This window comes from Lissotriton vulgaris, chromosome 9 (genome assembly GCF_964263255.1).
Source record: "Lissotriton vulgaris chromosome 9, aLisVul1.2, whole genome shotgun sequence".
NCBI lineage: Eukaryota > Metazoa > Chordata > Amphibia > Caudata > Salamandridae > Lissotriton > Lissotriton vulgaris.
Window position 1 is genome coordinate 273027423 of NC_141697.1, and position 17131 is coordinate 273044553.

The following is a 17131-nucleotide window of genomic DNA, read 5'->3' on the forward strand; positions in this document are numbered from 1 at the left end:
GACCTTGATCACCATGCTCTTCGGGATGGGGTGCTGCGTGAGGAAACTGGGGTCCCCTGGGGCGGGATGATGGAGGCGGGCAATATTCCTATGCATAGCAGCCCCTGTGGAGGGCTTGGACCGGGCCAGAGTAGGCTGTCGGTAAGGGCTTCATTAAATGGAAGTAATGGTTCAGTGCAGTCAGTCAACTTCGGGCTGAAGCCACTTTTGTAAAGACATTCATCTTGACTGCCCCCGAGGGTAGCTTGAGGTCCAGGACCTCAGCCGCCCTCCACAACACCAATGGGAGTGAGGCACCCTCCTTTGTAGCCATGGAAGGGGAAGAGACTATGCCAGTGTCTGGGGAGGTATCCAGCCCACTGACATCTGCCAGATCCTCATACTGGGTGTCCTTGGGATCTTCTAATTGTTGATATCCATAGGGATCATCAGACCACTCCCAATCCTCACCCATCCAGGCCTGTTATAGGAATAATGCTTTAACTCTAATGAAGGAAGTCTGACTCTGTCCAGCGCAACCAGATAGCCGTGGATGGCACTTTATGCTTTTAGGTGCTATTTTTCATTTTATGCTTCAGAAATGCTTAACTCTGGTTCTAATGATTGGATTTTTGTCATTTTGGTCTGGGGTTTTCATTACATTCAGCTTTATTTCTCCAACCTGGTGTAGGATACTTTATGTGGTGTTTTCACAATTTAACTGTTTGAAGTTACTTAACACATTGCCTCTGAGCTAAGCTTGACTGCTCTGTGCCAGGCTACCAAGCGGGGGAGGGGGGATGAGCACAGGTTAATTTGGAGTTTGTTTGTGTCTTATCCAGACAAGGATTGAGGTGGGTGCTTGACCAGTGCTCACACACCGGTTAACCAGTGACCTAATTTCTTACACATCCCTTTTCAAATCCCCTATTGTACGCTGAAAGATCTCCAGCGTATGTTCTTAACAGCACCTTTTATTATGCCTCAGTGGGACCGCAGGCTAGTTCCAATTTTTTTGATGTGCACTCTGTTTGAGCCGCCCCACAACTGTCTACTTCGGCTTCTCACCATCAAACCAGCCTTCCTAGAGGCTATAACATCTGACGGGAGCAAACCTCCATATCCTACCTCCTACCCAAACTGGTCCTACAAAACAGAGCATCCTTCTTATCGAAAGGTGGTAACTCCTTTCCATTCCAGCCAATCCCTTTGCCTATCCTTTATGCTCCACTGCACCCTTCTAAAGAAAAGGAGAAACTCCACAGACGGGACCTAAAAATAGCACTGTTATACCTTGATCATACTTGTGAGTTCCAGGTGCACAATCAACTCTTCGTGGGGTATGTCTGGGATAAGAAAGGAAGAGCGGGAGCGGAGCAGAAGTGGACCATCTGCCGATTGATAGTGCTCTGTATCAAAATCTGCTATGCATTGGTCAAAAAGCAACCCCCGGAGGGTTTGTGTATTCATTCTACCAGAACAAAGGCTGCAACTACTGCATTAGTCCGCTTCAGTTCCTGTCCTGGATATCTGTCAGGCAGCAATGTGGGCTTCCTTGCACATGTTTACGAAACACTACCGCCTGGACAGTGGGGTACGGCGTGATTGTCACAGCCTGTTCGGTCGAATAGGACTTTAGTCTAATCCGTGTCACAGCCCAACCTCAGGGGAGGTATTGCTTGGGTATCTATTCTAAGGTAAGGAATCTGCGGCTATAAGCCTCTATCAGATAGACATGTTACTTATCTTCTAATGCTTTATCTGTGGAGACTATCTAGCTGCAGATTCCTTAATGACCCTCCCATCCTCCCTGCTCTGAGAACAGATTGAAGGTTAAGGGATTTACTCCTTTGTATGGCTATAGCTTCACCTATCAGTGGTCAGTGTTAGTCGTGGCTCCACACTTTTGGTGTGGAAAGTTGCAAAAAGAAACTGACATCAGTGCACTGGGGTGGTGGGGGCGGGGCCTGGCGCTATGGCGACGGACATGACAGGGTAGAGCTCCGTTCTGGGCTCCCCTTCCGTAGGCCGTTTCTCCGTCACTATTATCCTGTTTGGGACACAGTGGTGGGCAGACCCGGAGAAAACCCCCACCGACGCCTGGACCGAGTTTGCGGCGCCTTGTCGGCCGAGAACCACACCGACGGAGGCTGCGGCCGCACTGGGCGGACCCTGCCCCGGAGTGACTGGCTAAGCGAGGCCGAGGCTTTGGCTGGCGCGACAGGCCCGACGACGCACCCTTCTCAGCGCTACCAGGTCGGAAATAGCTGAGTGGCCCCTTCACAATTGCTGTCTTGCCACTATTACCCTGCCTCCGCACAGACTCATAAATACCTGGGGGACGGCTGGTGCGGGGAGGCGCCTCCCCGCGACGAAGGATCTGAGGGAAGGCGCTACACTCTGCAGAGTGTGAATTGCCCAGCCGGTAAATACCAGAGAGCTGCCTTGGGCCCCGACCCCCGCGGGGCTGAGGAAACACGACCCAGCTTCTTCGGACCGCCAATTGAAGCGGCACCAGTGGGAGAGAGACTCCAGCCACCCCTTGGACTGCACGCTCGGGTGGCCGAACCTAGAGGCGGTGGGGAGCTGGAGAGAGATGCGGGCGACGCCTCGGCCCTGCCGGCAACCATCAGCACAGGCATGCTCCAAGGGTAAGGAGGCTGGACACGCGGGCGGTGGGTGCCGGGGAGACGATTACGGATAACCGACCACTGCCACTGCCGCCTGGGGGTCTCCCCCGCGCTCCCCCCCTGCTAGCAGTGGACACACGCCGAAGACACGGGCGAGCCCACTTGATTGCCTCATTCGATGGCTGGGTGAGGTAAGCCTGCATCTACAGACGCACACCTGCGGAGAAGTGCAAAGACCTCTCTGAAAGCACCTCCTTGGCGTGTCGAGGCGCTACCCTGCGACACTACCCCATTGAGTGAGCGCTCCCCCCACTTGAACTGCCGATCTCCACCCACCCACTGGGAGACGGCCACTGGCACAGCTACCTGCGAGGCGGGAACTGAGTAACTGACACATTGCTACTCCTGGCACAACTGCATACATCAGAGACCTGAGGTGTATGTGGCGAGCTTTTGATAACGAGTTATGATGGGTTTTTGTGCCCACCTAATCGCGCACAGGTGGGCAAAAAAACCCATCATAACTCATCATTGACACAAGGAGTGACTATCCTAAATAATCGCGGCACCAATTGAACACTAAACAAATACCAGCATAGTAGGGAGTGCTCCTCACGCACCCAACTCACAGAGCTTTTGATAACGCCACTATCGAACTCTGCCTTTGGACACAGCTCGGTGTCCCTCACAAAGATAGACGATCTGGCGCCCTAGCCACTCAAACGCACCCATTGCGGCGCTATATCCTCTGCCTAAACGCATCGTCATAGACAACGTCTTCTTGCCGTGTCTTGCTCATGTCTGGGGGAGTGAGGACACGCACGGGTGGCACATCACTTAAAGGGAAACAAACCAAATCACCACCTAAGATGGCTTCTGACACTAACGTCGAAATTAGATAACGTCCATGCCGTAATGGAACGCCTGGAAGTGTCTCTTCAACAGACTCGTACCTCCTTGGAGGCTAAGATAGATAATGTGGCGATTGACCTGACCCATCTGAGAGCTGATCATAAAAAATTACAGAATCGCACTACGACACTGGAGGGCTCGATGACTACACTTGAACCCCGAGTGAATCAGACCGAGAAATATGTCTGCGATCTTCTGAACAGGGTGGAATTCCTGGAAGAGCGGGCGGAGGACGCGGAAGGACGGGCGAGACGGAACAACATAAGGCTCGTAGGCATACCGGAAAAGTGGGAGGGGACAGACCCCACCGGGCACGTGGAAGGCTGGCTCAAAGGCCTCCTGCCGGAAGGTGTGTTATCGCCTTATTTCGTGGTGGAGAGAGCACACTGTGTCCCCACCAGACCCCTTCCCCCGGGATCCAACCCCAGACCGCTAATCCTCCGTGTCCTCAACTACAGAGACCGGGACACTGTTCTACGCGAGTCCAGGAAATTTGGAGACATCCGGATTGATAACGCCACAGTGATGTTCTTCCCTGACTACACCATCCAGGTACAGAGACAGGAGACAGAGACACTTCTTCATGGAGGCGAAGCGCAGGCTGAGACAATTGGGCCTTAAATACTCTCTCCTCTTTCCGGCTAGACTACGCGTAGTGGCACAAGACAAAATGCACTTCTTCACGGATCCCGAAGAGGTGGAGGCCTGGCTGGATGGCGGAGTGGAGGGGATGCCCAGGAAGACCAAGGGCACCACCACGATGCCGCGCACCAGAGGGCAGAGGCGACGCCGTCCACACAAATCACCCACGCCACAGCACTCACAGGAGGCAACTGCATGTTCCCCCCCCGGCGGACCAGATACTACAGGAACAACGGGACGCACTGCGCAAAGTATCGGGGATCAGCAGTTCCCCAACACCATCCTCCGCACCACATACCAGCCCACGAGCTTTCCCCAGCGACGACGAAGCCATTTATGGTTTACCGGACTCTCAACGATCCGTCGATCTCCCAGACATCACACCACAAATGGCAGAGTTATTGGCCTGAGGGGAGACCATCGAGACTTCTATCCTCGAAGCCTTGCAGCGGCTGGCCTCAGTGACACGACCCAGACGCACCATTGTCTACTAGAGGTTTGTTGGGAGAGAGTGTGGGTGAGATCCCTTTGCTCTACGAATACTGACATCGACGAGACGCAGAGAGTAATTCCTTGTATCCATCCTGCACATTTGGCAAGAGACACTAGCACCCCTTTTCCAACTATTAGGGCTGCCCCCCTGGTGGAACTGTGTGAACACTGCTTGCTGATGACTTGTGCCTTCTACACCACCTCACCTACATCATGTGACTGTGAGTGGGTATATATTCCTCTTCGACTAGGTGGGTGGCAGCAGGAGACACCCACCAGCTGTGGCAAGACTTCCACGGCATGGGGTGGGCGGCGGAGACCCCCCTCCCCCCTGTCCCTTTCTTCCCTTCTTTATTGTGAACCATATTACCTTGTTACTATTGCTGCCGACCACTTACCACCCCCTAGACTCGTATAGCTTCTTTAACTCACTAGAGTGTTTGGACGGGGACATGTTGCAGAGACGACCTTTTGGAATTTGTTATTGTTTTGCATTGTTTGGTCTGTATGCTTTTTAGCCCAACCTTACCCTTGGGGAAATGCCTGGGTTCCTCTTACATGCAACAATGCCTGTGTCTAATTTGGGCGGTGGAGGGAGGCCAAGAGACCAGTGGGGATGCGCGCCTGAGGGGTGGAAGGTAAACGAGGGGGGTGGTTCCCACTCAGACGTGGACTATGGCTGAAATCACGATATGTACGTGGAATGTTAGGGGCATGCACACACTGTCGAGGAGCTATCAGATACACTCCTACCTGAAACGCCACAAATTTCATGTAGCCCTACTACAGGAGACACACTTAAACAAGACAGAGGTAAAAGCACTATGCCGCAGATAGCGCGGACAGCTTTACGCCACTGAGTAGTCCTCATTTGCTCGTGGGGCGCTTCTGTGGATCAGACCAGGCACCCCTTGGGCGATCATGGACACACAGATAGACACTGAGGGTAGGTATGGTAGGTATGTGATGGTCCGAGGTAGACTTGATGGACATCCTGTAGTGCTGGCCTCGCTGTACTCCCCAAACACCTAACAGAGCAACTTCTTTGCTCGCCTCTCAACGGCCTGGCATGGGATCCCGTGGGTTCTAGGGGGCGACTACAACTGTGTTTTAGATGTAAACCTAGATAGGTCCTCCACACCCCCAGCTAATGCCCAAGCACACACTACTACGAAAACCCTTATTAACTGGGCCACGCAATGGGACCTGCATGATGCATGGAGGACACGAAACCCAACAACACAGACATATTCCTACTGGTCAGGTGCGCATGCCCTACACGTGCGTTTAGACCGATACATGATCACCTCTGATCTTCTCCCACTAGTCACAGACAAGCAATATATGGATCACAACCCCCACATGCTGACTATTGCATGGGAGCGTCCACACCCCCCTATTCCCGCTTGGTGCCTCCAACCAGACCTCCTCTTAGATGCTACTTTTCGCAACTCCCTACTCACACAAACAGCTCAGCACTTTGAGCTCAATGTTGGTACGGCATCCTCCCCCCAAATAGTGGGGCGCATTCAAGGTGGTAACACGGGGACATTGTTTGGGCACACAGGGTCACATGCGACGGCAGTTAGAAGACGACCTGACGCAACTGGAGACTGAACTGCTGGGCCATGAACGGGACGCAGTGGGAGGCGCAGATGATCGCCTGACGGCGACCAGAGCGGAACATGATCGCCTCCTGGAACGCTTGAGAAACATTAATTTCGCGGTGCACTCCGCTCGCACACATCCACAGGGCGACAGACCTGGCAGGTTGCTGACCTGGCTAATTGCACGAGAAGACCGCACGACTCCTATTTCAGCGATACAGACAGAGGGGGGCAGCTTACTCTACACGCAGCGCACTCTACACGCAGCGCCACATACATGAGGCATTCATACACCATTACTCAGAGTTATATTGCTCCCGGCTGCGTCTCCCGCTGCCTGCCATAACCGAGTATCTCGCACCCATACAACTGCCCGTTTTAACGACTGCGCAGCAAGACGACCTCAGAGCGCCACTGGATCCCGAGGAACTCCGCGACACAATTTTTAACCTCTCGAATGGTAAATCGCCGGGCCCTGATGGCTTGCCAGCCGAATTCTATAAGGCCGGCTCGGACAGCGCCAAGAAACCGTCCGGCAGCGCCAAGAAACCGTCCGTTGAACGCAGCGCTCTACAAATCCTTTTTACATTACATTACATTACATCCTCATTCCCCAACTGTTAAAAATGTACAATGCAGCCACGGACGACTTTTCCCTTCCCCCAACACTTAACAAAGCCACCCTCGTATCCTTACTCAAGCCTGATAGAGATTGCAAGCGACTGGGTTCCTACCGTCCCCTGGCCCTTCTCAATACAGACTATAAAATACTCGCTTCCACGCTGGCCCGAAGACTGGCCCCACTGGTGCCCACCTTAGTGCACCATGACCAGAACGGTTTTGTACCAATACGCCACATCTCCTATAACATCCGTCGTCTATTTCGCATACAAGAATACGCTACACTCCAATGGCCACGCGCTGGCTGTTTAGTACTAGACCTGGAGAAAGCATTTGATTTGGTGGAATGGCCATACTTACGGGCAGTCATGGACAAATTCGAATTGGGGGACGACTACAAGACCATGGTTGGACTACTGTACCGTAGACCCACAGTTCGCGTCCGTACGGGAGCACTGCTCTCCGACCCCATTAGAGTACAGAGGGCACCAGACAGGGATGCCCCCTATCGCCCTTGCTATTCTCCCTGGCTGTGGAACCCCTGGCCGCAATGCTCAGGTCCCGAGGCGCAGAGTGGGGTATACCGATGGCCTTCATGCGGTATCACTGTATGCGGACGATCTCGTCCTCTATATTAAAGATCTAACTGATGTTCCAGCATCCCTTGCAGACTTTTTCCACACCTTTGAAGAGATGTCGGAATTAAAAGTTAATTGGACTAAATCGGGGGCCTATTCCTTTGATCCGGATGCGCCTGAGTGTGAGATATACTTGGGTGGTGAAAGGTTACAGTGGTATCCCACGACATTTAGATACCTAGGTATCCACATTTACCGAAACCCTCCGGATATATTAGAGGGGAACCTGATGCAGGCGATTGCATCCATCCGGTCGCAAATAGGGTTCTGGAAAACTCTACCGCTAAACGTCCCCAGCTGGGTTGCCTTGGCAAAAATGATAGTCCTACCCAAACTATTGTATTTTGCAAATATCCCATCCTACGTCCCCAACAGGGTGTTCCGGGACCTCGAAGCTCTGCTTCGTGACCTGATCTGGAATAAAGGCCGACCACGCATTGCGCTGACGAAGCTATATATGCCCCCAGACGCAGGAGGACTAGCAGTTCCTAACATGGAGCTATATTGCCTAGCGGCGCAGATGCAGTGGGTGTCGGGATGGCTGGGTGGTAAAAACCTGGGGGACACGGCCACGGATCCTATTGTCTGGACTCCACTACAGATCCATGTACTGTTTCACCCATTGACCCGGACTCCCTGTTCCTCGCAGCTATATCTGGCAGTAGCGCGCAGAAGTTTCCAACGCTGCCTGCGTCTCACTCGGGCGACGATACCGTATGCTCCAATACTCCCACTACTGGGCACCCCGACAACAACTGGGGCGCTGACGACGGCAGTCCTAGACCGCTGGACCACTGCAGGGGTGGACACGCTGGGAGACCTATTCTCAGATGGTGCTCTCCTCCTCTTTGCGAACCTTGCAGAGGATACGTCTCTCCCGACTGGGCAGTTCCTACTACACGCGTCTCTCGTCCGTACACTGACTGCCGCCTGGGGTGACCTGACCGAAGAGCCGCCCATGCACTACTTCATACAATACCTGCACGTTATGAGCAATGGCTCCCACATAATACACTGGCTAGCACAGGCTCTCCTTCTTCACACCCAACCTACTACTGTGCAGCTGAGAGACAAATGGGCGGTGGACCGAGGGAGGGATTGTTCGGACAAGGAGTGGGCAATCATACTGGTTGGACCGGTAAATGTCCCGCGTAACCCTCGTTTCAAAATTATACAGCTCTACATACTACACCGCGCATATCTCACCCCGGACAAAATCAACAGATATTTCTCGGTAACAGACACTGCCTGCAGACGTTGCTCCTTGGTTGGGGCAGACCTCCTTCATATGTTTTGACTATGTCCTGACCTCCAGCAGTATTGGGATGGGGTGACTGCGATACTCACGCAATGCACTAGGGAGCACGTGCCACGGACTTGGGAGGCCTGCTTACTGGGCCTATATAGACGCACAAAGCTGAACAAGGTGCAGGCCCGATATTGGGATCTTGGACTGATCACAGCTAAGCGGCTGCTCACCAAGCGGTGGAAGGCCGACACATATACGACAATGGTGCCTTTCTCTCATGAACTGGGCGCGAGCGGAGAGCACGGTCTTGCGCCGAGAGGAGACGGCAGGGCTCAGGAAATTCCCTATTGCACAACAATGGGATGATATCCTTCAATCCTTCCGACAAACATGTCTGGAACAGGGGATTACGTTAAAAAAAGTGGTGCCCCCGCCCCAGTGCCCCCCTTTGCGGGAGACAATACGGAGCATACATGTACCCACAACCCCCCCTTACTCCTATGGCTTATTTCCGTTCCCCCTGCGCCCATACACCATTGTCACATGCCACATATCACACTAACCACCACCTGTACTGACCCAAGTTCCGAAGGGTGTATGTTGCTTATCTGATTATTTAGTGCTGACGCCTTTGGTGCCCCTCGCCCGCGCCCCCGAGTACATAACTCCTGATGTGTACTCTGACCAGGGTCCACCACACGAACCGGGCCCGGGAGTCGCAATAGGCACGCCCCCACAACGGGGAATACCCCCTTCTCATGTGGATACATGTACGAACCGAACACTGCACCCTCCTGCCCGCCCATTAGAACACCACTGACGTAACAACGCCGCGTGTCTTTCCATACACACGAGGACACGTCCACCCAGGCTCCCCCTCCCTTTCACGCATACTCCCCAAGTTATCGTTCTACTGTTTTATTGTAACATTGGTCCCATTTTCCTTTTGACCGAGCTGCTTGGGGTTTGTTCCTAGACACATCACAACATGGGACTTCTGAACATAACAGTCAAAGTCCGAGGGATCCCAGCTGGACACCACCACCAACACCCATTTCTCCTACTAGGATTAACATGCCACATAGACACTCACACATCGACCCAATTAAGATGTCGCACAGCTATATCCTCTAACATTAATACAACGTGCCCTATTATCAGGCAGACTCCGCCGGCGCAGTTACCTATGGCACCAATTAGTGAGCAGGGCCATTATCCATATGGCGACATTGAGAAGTATCACCATAGTTCGGTGACCAAGGAAACACGTTAACAACAAAAAACAAAATGGAAAACCTACGGACCTATGTATTTATAACGCTACCTAATGTGCTCAATGTGAAATGCTGCCGTAAAACAACATGCGCCGCCGAACCTCAGGGCTGTCAGCCTTGAGGCTGTGTTCAACAGATGAAACTTATTTGATTATCGACTGACGCGGCTGGCTAAACGCTGTGTAATATGCACTTCGAACAATAAAGGTTTTTCAACAAAAAAAATAATAATAATAAAAAAACAAACAAAAAATCAGTGCACTGGGGTGGCCCCTATATAGGTATGTAACTTCCGGTGTGGCCAACGATGCCAGCTACCGGCGAGCAAGGGTACTCATCACCAAACGTTTCTGGATCCAGTCTGATGCTTGGGGAATATTCTATGGTAAGGAATCTGCCGCTAGATAGAAACTCTACCAGATAAGCTGTTACCGAAGGTAAATAACTTATTCTTTAAGTTGGGCTGGGGTTGCTCCATCTCCTGGAAATTCAGGGAGGCGTAGAGATGGCACAGGCTCTACCACAAAGCTAGGCCTTGAGTGTGACAGTCCCATGACTTGTATGGAGACTTGCGCTGTGAAGTTGACTTCTTTGTGTGGACTTACCAGACTTCCCCCACAACTTGGAATGGAATGACGGTTGCCGGGTACGACATTGTGAAAGATTTTGGGAACTTCCTTGCGACCGAGATCTGGAGCATCGCAAAGTCAGTCGATATCGGGCAGCAAAGAGCTTAAGGGACCGCTCCTTCAGCACCTCGAGATGTATGGTGCGACAATCCTCACTTGTCTTGGCATTGTGATCTCGCTCCAAACATCAAAGACATACTAAATGTGGGTCCGTCACCAACATCTGTGGATGACCGGGGCTGCATGGTTTAAAACCGGACTGCCTGGTGGACATTCTTCACACCAAAAAATCTTCGACAAAAGGTTGAAAAAGGGCAGTCAAGAAGTGAGTGGGGGTAGCTTTTTCCAGATCTGCGCTGACTGGCACAAAAGAACAAGTTACTTACCTTTGGTAATGCATTATCTGGTAGTGACTATCTAGCTGCAGATTCCTTACCTTTGAATTTCCCAGGCGTCAGGCTGGATCTGGAAACTATTGCTGAGCAATACTCCTTGAGCACGAAATCAGGTGGCTCCATTCGACTCTGCATGATGTCGGCGTTAGCGCCAGTTATGACTTTGCGGTGCCCATGTAGGCACCACCCAGGCGCGTGGACGTCAGTATTTTTTGTTTTTTTCACACCAGAAGTGCAGAGCCATAAAGTAACTGACATTTTCATGTGCAAAATTAGGGCCCTGAAAGGGTGAAACATTCCTAGTCCTACAATATCAGTCCGCAAAGCGGGGCGGCATGGGTGAGGCTTTAAGTAATCTGCAGCTAGAGTCTCTACCATATAATGCGTTACCGGAGGTAAGTACCTTGTTCATCTGATAGACTGATAGACTTCTAGCTGCAGATACCTTACCTTTGAATCAGTTACACGAGCCATACCATCTCAGCGGTGGGTTGCAGACTCATAACCTAAATTAAAAAGTCTTGCAGGACTGAACGGGCAAAATTTCCGTCCCTGTACACCGGACCATGAAGGCAGTAATGTTTTGCGAACGTGTGCATAGAAGCCCACGTTGCTGCCTGACAGATGTCTTGGACTGGGACACCCTTAGCCAAGGCCATAGTCGCAGCTTTTTCCCTGGTGGAATGGGCCTTTAATCCCTCAGGGGGCTGCATCTTTGCCAAGGCATAACCGATCTTGATGCAGAGAACGACCCAGCGAGAGAGTCCTTTTCTGCTCTGTCCTTCCCTTCATCGCTCCCACGTACCCCACAAAGAGTTGGTCACCCACCCGGAATTCTTTTGGGAGGTCAAGGTAGAACGACAACACTCTTTTTGAGTCCAGCCAGTGGAGTCGCTCTTATTCCTTAGAGGCGCGCAAGATAATGACTGCAACTCACTTACGCTTCAGGCAGCTGTAATCGCCACTACGAAGGCTGTTTTGATAGTCAACAGCCGGAGGGGACAATTGTGCAAAGGCTCAAAGGGAGCACACATCAGATAGGCAAGGACTAAATTAAGGTCCCACTGTGGCATAACAAAGGGCATGGGTGGAAACTAGTGAGCCAGCCCTTTTAGAAATCTATTTACAATAGGAGACTTAGAGAGAGGGATGATCTGGCAGCCATAAAAAAAGCTAGGCAAACACAAGGAGATGATGGTCGGAGCGCTGAAACTTTTCAGACACTCACCCCCATTCACAGATCTTGATTAAATCCATCATCATTCTTTAGCTCGCTTCGCCACCTCAGGTCAGACCCAGCTATATGCAAATCAGTCTTGACCCTGTGCTTCATGGGAACAGTCTAGCCCAAACTGCCAAGCCAAGTCTTCCCTGAACCAGAAACAAGCATCCTGGGACCGGTTTCTGAGTAACACCCTTCGTTCTTAAAATACAGCTGTAAAAAAACAGACAGAGCAGAAAGGTAACCCTTGAGAGTTCCCACAGCAGAGCCCTGCTGGGCAAAGGTTAGAATGGATAAAAGGACAGTGGAAAGAGAAGCAGAAAGAGGGTCAATGGACCTTTCTGTACAGTATAATACGAATTTCTGCCAAAGGCGGGCGTATACCGTCTCAAAAGCTCTGGATACCAGATTCTCCTTGCCCAGTCCGGAGTCACAAGAGTAACTTGGGCCTGGTCGCTCCTGATCATCTTCAGAACCCTGGGCAGGAGTGGTATGGTCGGAAAGGCGTACAACAGGCATGAGCTCCAATTGTGACGAAAAGTGCTGCAGAGCAATAGCCGCCTTGGAAACTCCAGTGCGCAGTATCGCTGACACTGCGCGTTCTTTTCGGAGGTGAACAAATCCAACCACGGTTCTCCCCACTGCTGAAAGAGACCTTGCACCACCTCCGACTGGCGATACCATTTGTGATCCGCTAGGCATCGACGTTTGAGTTTGTCCACCCTGGGGCGTTCAAGAACCTGCCCGGTGTTGAACCACCACGGTTATGCCCTGCTGTTCCAGCCATGTCCAGAGATGAAGAGCCTCCAAGACCCCACCCCGCCCTGTTTCTTGCAGTTCCGCATGGGGGCGGTGTTGTCCGGGAGCACCTGCACTAACTTCCCCTTGACAGAGGGAAGAAATGCTTTCAATGCCAACCGAATCGCTCGGAGCTCCAACAAATTTAGGTTGAGGCCTGTCTCTGCCGGAGACCAGTGTCCCCTGAGCTCCAGCTCTCTTAGGTGGCTGTTCCATCCCAGAAGTGAAACATCTGTCACAACTGTGAGATCTGGTTGGGGAAGGGAGAGGGGTCTGTCATTGACCCGATCACGATTCGTTAACCACCACTGCAGATCATTTGCAGTTCCTTACGAGATCTGAACCACATCAGTGAGATTGCCCAATGCTGTGCCCATTGTAACTTCAAGTCCCACTGCAGAGCCCGCATACGCCACATGGCGGGTCTTACCAACAGGATGCAGGAGGCTATGAGGCCCAACAGCCTCAGAGTCAGTCTCACCAAAAACCAGGATAGACCCTGAAATATTAGAATCAATACACTGAATATCCTAGACTCGCTGCTTGGGAGGATAGGCTTAAAACTGCACTGTATCCAGAACTGCTCCTTTGAAAGGGCATGTCTGAGAAGGAGTCAGGTGTGACTTCGGCACGTTTATAGAGAACCCCAGCGAATGCAGGAGGTTCGCTGTAGTCTGAAGATAGAAGACGACTGTCTGCGGCGAGGACGCCTTCAACAGCCAGTTGTCGAGGTAAGGGAAGACGGACACCCCTAACCTGTGCAGATGAGCTGCGACCACCACCATCAACTTAGTGAACTCACAAGTGGCACTGGTAAGGCCGAAGGGGAGGACGGTAAACTGAAAGTGCTCGCGGCCTACCTTGAACCGCATGTAACGCCTTTGGCACTGCAGGATGGGGATGTGAAAATACGCATCCTGCAGATCCAACTCTACCATCCAGTCTTCTTGGTCTAGGGCAGACAAGACTTGAAGCAGAGCTAGCATTTTTAATTTCTCCTTTTTGAGGAAGAGAATGACAGTCCGAAGATCCAAAATGGGCCGTAGTACTTTGTTCTTCTTCGGAATCAAAAAGTATCAGGAATAACAGCCACTGCCTACTTCTTAAACTGAGACCCTTTTTATAGCCCCCTTGGCCAAGAAAGCTGTAACTTCCACTTAGAGCAACTTTAGCTGATCCTCAATCAGCCGGTCCTGATTTGGCAGATTAGGAGGAGGAAAAGGTAAAGAATAACCCTCCTGGACTATCTGCAAGACCCACTCGTCCGATGTTATGGATCTCCATTTGGGGAAATGATGACGAATTCTCCCACCAACTGGAGTAGTGTGGTCCTGCAGAATTAACCTAGGAGTGCTTGGAGGCTGCGGCTGCTGGGGGGCAGTGAGGTCGATGGATTCTGGCCTCCATTCCGGGATCAGAATGCACCACGTTCACATCCTCGCACCGCTTGGGCCGTCTGTGCAGGACCATGGCTGGGATGGGGCTGACGTGGCTGAAAACCCCTTCCGTTGCCACAAAAGGATGGCTGGCCACGGGGTGGACGAGAGGCCCAAGGATCTGGCCGTAGCTCAAGAGTCATTTGTGATGCTTGTCTTGAATGTTGCCTCGGAAGTACCAAGGAAGTGATGCTCGTTCCACTACTTCCCCCAACAGGTTCACCATATGCCAGAGTAGAATAACTGGACACAAATAGTGATCCCCGTCAAGGGAAAACAGGGAAACAAAACAAGGTAAGTAGGGGAAAACACAGGTTTCTTCATACACAGGTGGAGTGACTGTTGATCCTGGGGAACCAACGAACCTCTGTAATACTGTCTCCTATATGTGAGGACAAGGAACAAAAGTTAGTGCAGTTCTTGATGACCTGTAGTAAAGAATGTAGGAAGGTTGAGAAATCTGCGTACTGTTCAGAGTGTAGAGGGTGGTAAACACATGAACAGGGAGGACTGGTGTGGTAATCAGGAATGGTAGTTCTCCGTGTACCCTGCAATAGTTCCAGAATGATTATCCTCGCTACCTGCACTATACTCAACAATGTAGAGGAAATAGTTCTAAGCCTACCTGTGTATTTGGTAAGGGAAAACCTAAAAGCTGGAACTAGAATCTATACTCCTCTAGTTCCAGAAAACAATTAACCTAAGCCGGGACTAGTATCAATACTCCACTAGTCCCAACGATTATCAAAGGAAGAACCTCTGTCTCCCGATATGAAAATATATATATATAGCGCACGAACCGAGTGGTCCGTAGAAAGGAAGTAACAAGACTTAATCACACTAACAGCCGATCCCTTATTTAATCAGGGAATAGCATTCAACACTAGGACTGGAACACAAGTCTAACGTGCAAGCGCTCAATATCATTAACGCCACACAATTTCTGCGAAACTACTAAGACAATAGATAAGTGCCACAATGCTTGGTACCTGACCGGTAACGACCCGACGACAGCCGCAGACCCGACGGGACCCGCTACACGCCACCGACGTGACCCGGACTCGAAAACACAGGACTCCGGAACCGGAATGGAACGCGAAGCGTTCTTGGAAGGGAAGGGAGTGGCTAAATGACAGGAAAGGTGCTCACGCGCATGCTCGACTCTTCGCGCATGCGCCCCATACAGTGCCAACCAACTGGATTCGGTTCTTGCCAACCACGACCTCGGCTACAAGCACGACATCATTGAACCTAACCAGGGGCAAGTCTCCCTTTTCCCCAAAAAGGTGGGTTCCATCAAAGGGCATGTCCATCAGATTGGCTTGGACATCGAGCAAGAAGTCAATTGTTCAAAGCCAGGCGTGGCACCTCAAGGCCACAGTCGTTGAAATTGATATGTCCAGCGAATCTGTTGTATCTAGGCCACACCGTATGTTGAATTTTGCTGCATCCCTCCATCCTGGACAGCTTGAGAGAGCACAGCCCAGGCCTCCTCGGGAGTATGGCAGCACTTAAGCAACTGTTTCCCAATAAGCATGCAGTATTCACCAATCGCAATGCCAGGCTGGAGGAAGAAAACAACTTCTTTCCGAATGAGTCCAGCCTCTTGGATTCCCTATCCTGAGGGGCGGAAGCGAACGCGCTCTGGGACATAGAAGCCTGCACCTCCAAACTCTCTCGGGTGGGGTGTTGGTTGAGGAACTTTGGGTCGCCCGGAGCTGGGTGATGGCGGTGTGCAATCGTCCTATTTATAGGAGCCCCTTTGCTAGGTTTGGACCATGTACCTGGACGTCCGCAAGTGCCTTAGTAAAGGGCAAAAGGGGTTCGGACGTTAAAGCCCCAGGTCGAAGAACCTTGGCTGGAGACTAGTCCTGACCAGCAATGAGGGCAGCTCTAGTCCAAGAACCTAACCTGCCCTTTTTACCACCATGGCATAGGATGCCCACTCCTCCATTGCCACTGTTAGCGGACAGTGCATGTCAGTATCTTAAGTATCCAGTCCACTGGCTTCCCCAAGTTATCTATGCCAGTCTAAATTCTCCTCAGAGACATCCTAGTTCACAAGAGGGCCCCCAGGCCTCACCCAGTCCTCTCCTGAGCCTAGCACATCTCCAAAGTGCTCAAGTGCCCACATGGAACCTCTGGATTCTGTCAACGTCTGAATCGGCGTCGAGTGACGTCGTTCCGGCTCCGTGTTGTCAGGGATGAGGATGGGGCTAGCGCCACTGAAGCGTATTGGCAATATCGTAGGCACCGACTTCAGGTCCAACATCCGGGGAGATCGCGATGGCACGACAGGCATCGAACCGGATCCGGGATCAGATCCCGGAGGCCCCACCGGCGCTATGGCCGGAGCAGACTGTATCTAACCCAATTGGGCCTCTCCCGACTCAGCGGTGCCAGAGGGCTCACCAGCAGGGTTGTTCTACTCAAATGCACGGGGCATGGCCTTGTAAAACTCTTTTTTGACTGGTAGTCGCTCTGGCTCCTGGAAAGGGGGGTGAGACGCGAAGTCGATTCTGGCTAAGCAGAACTGTGCCTAGAGCATCGGTGCTCCTTAACTCTTTCAATGATGGATGCCAGTTCAGGTGAATATGAAGTCTGCTT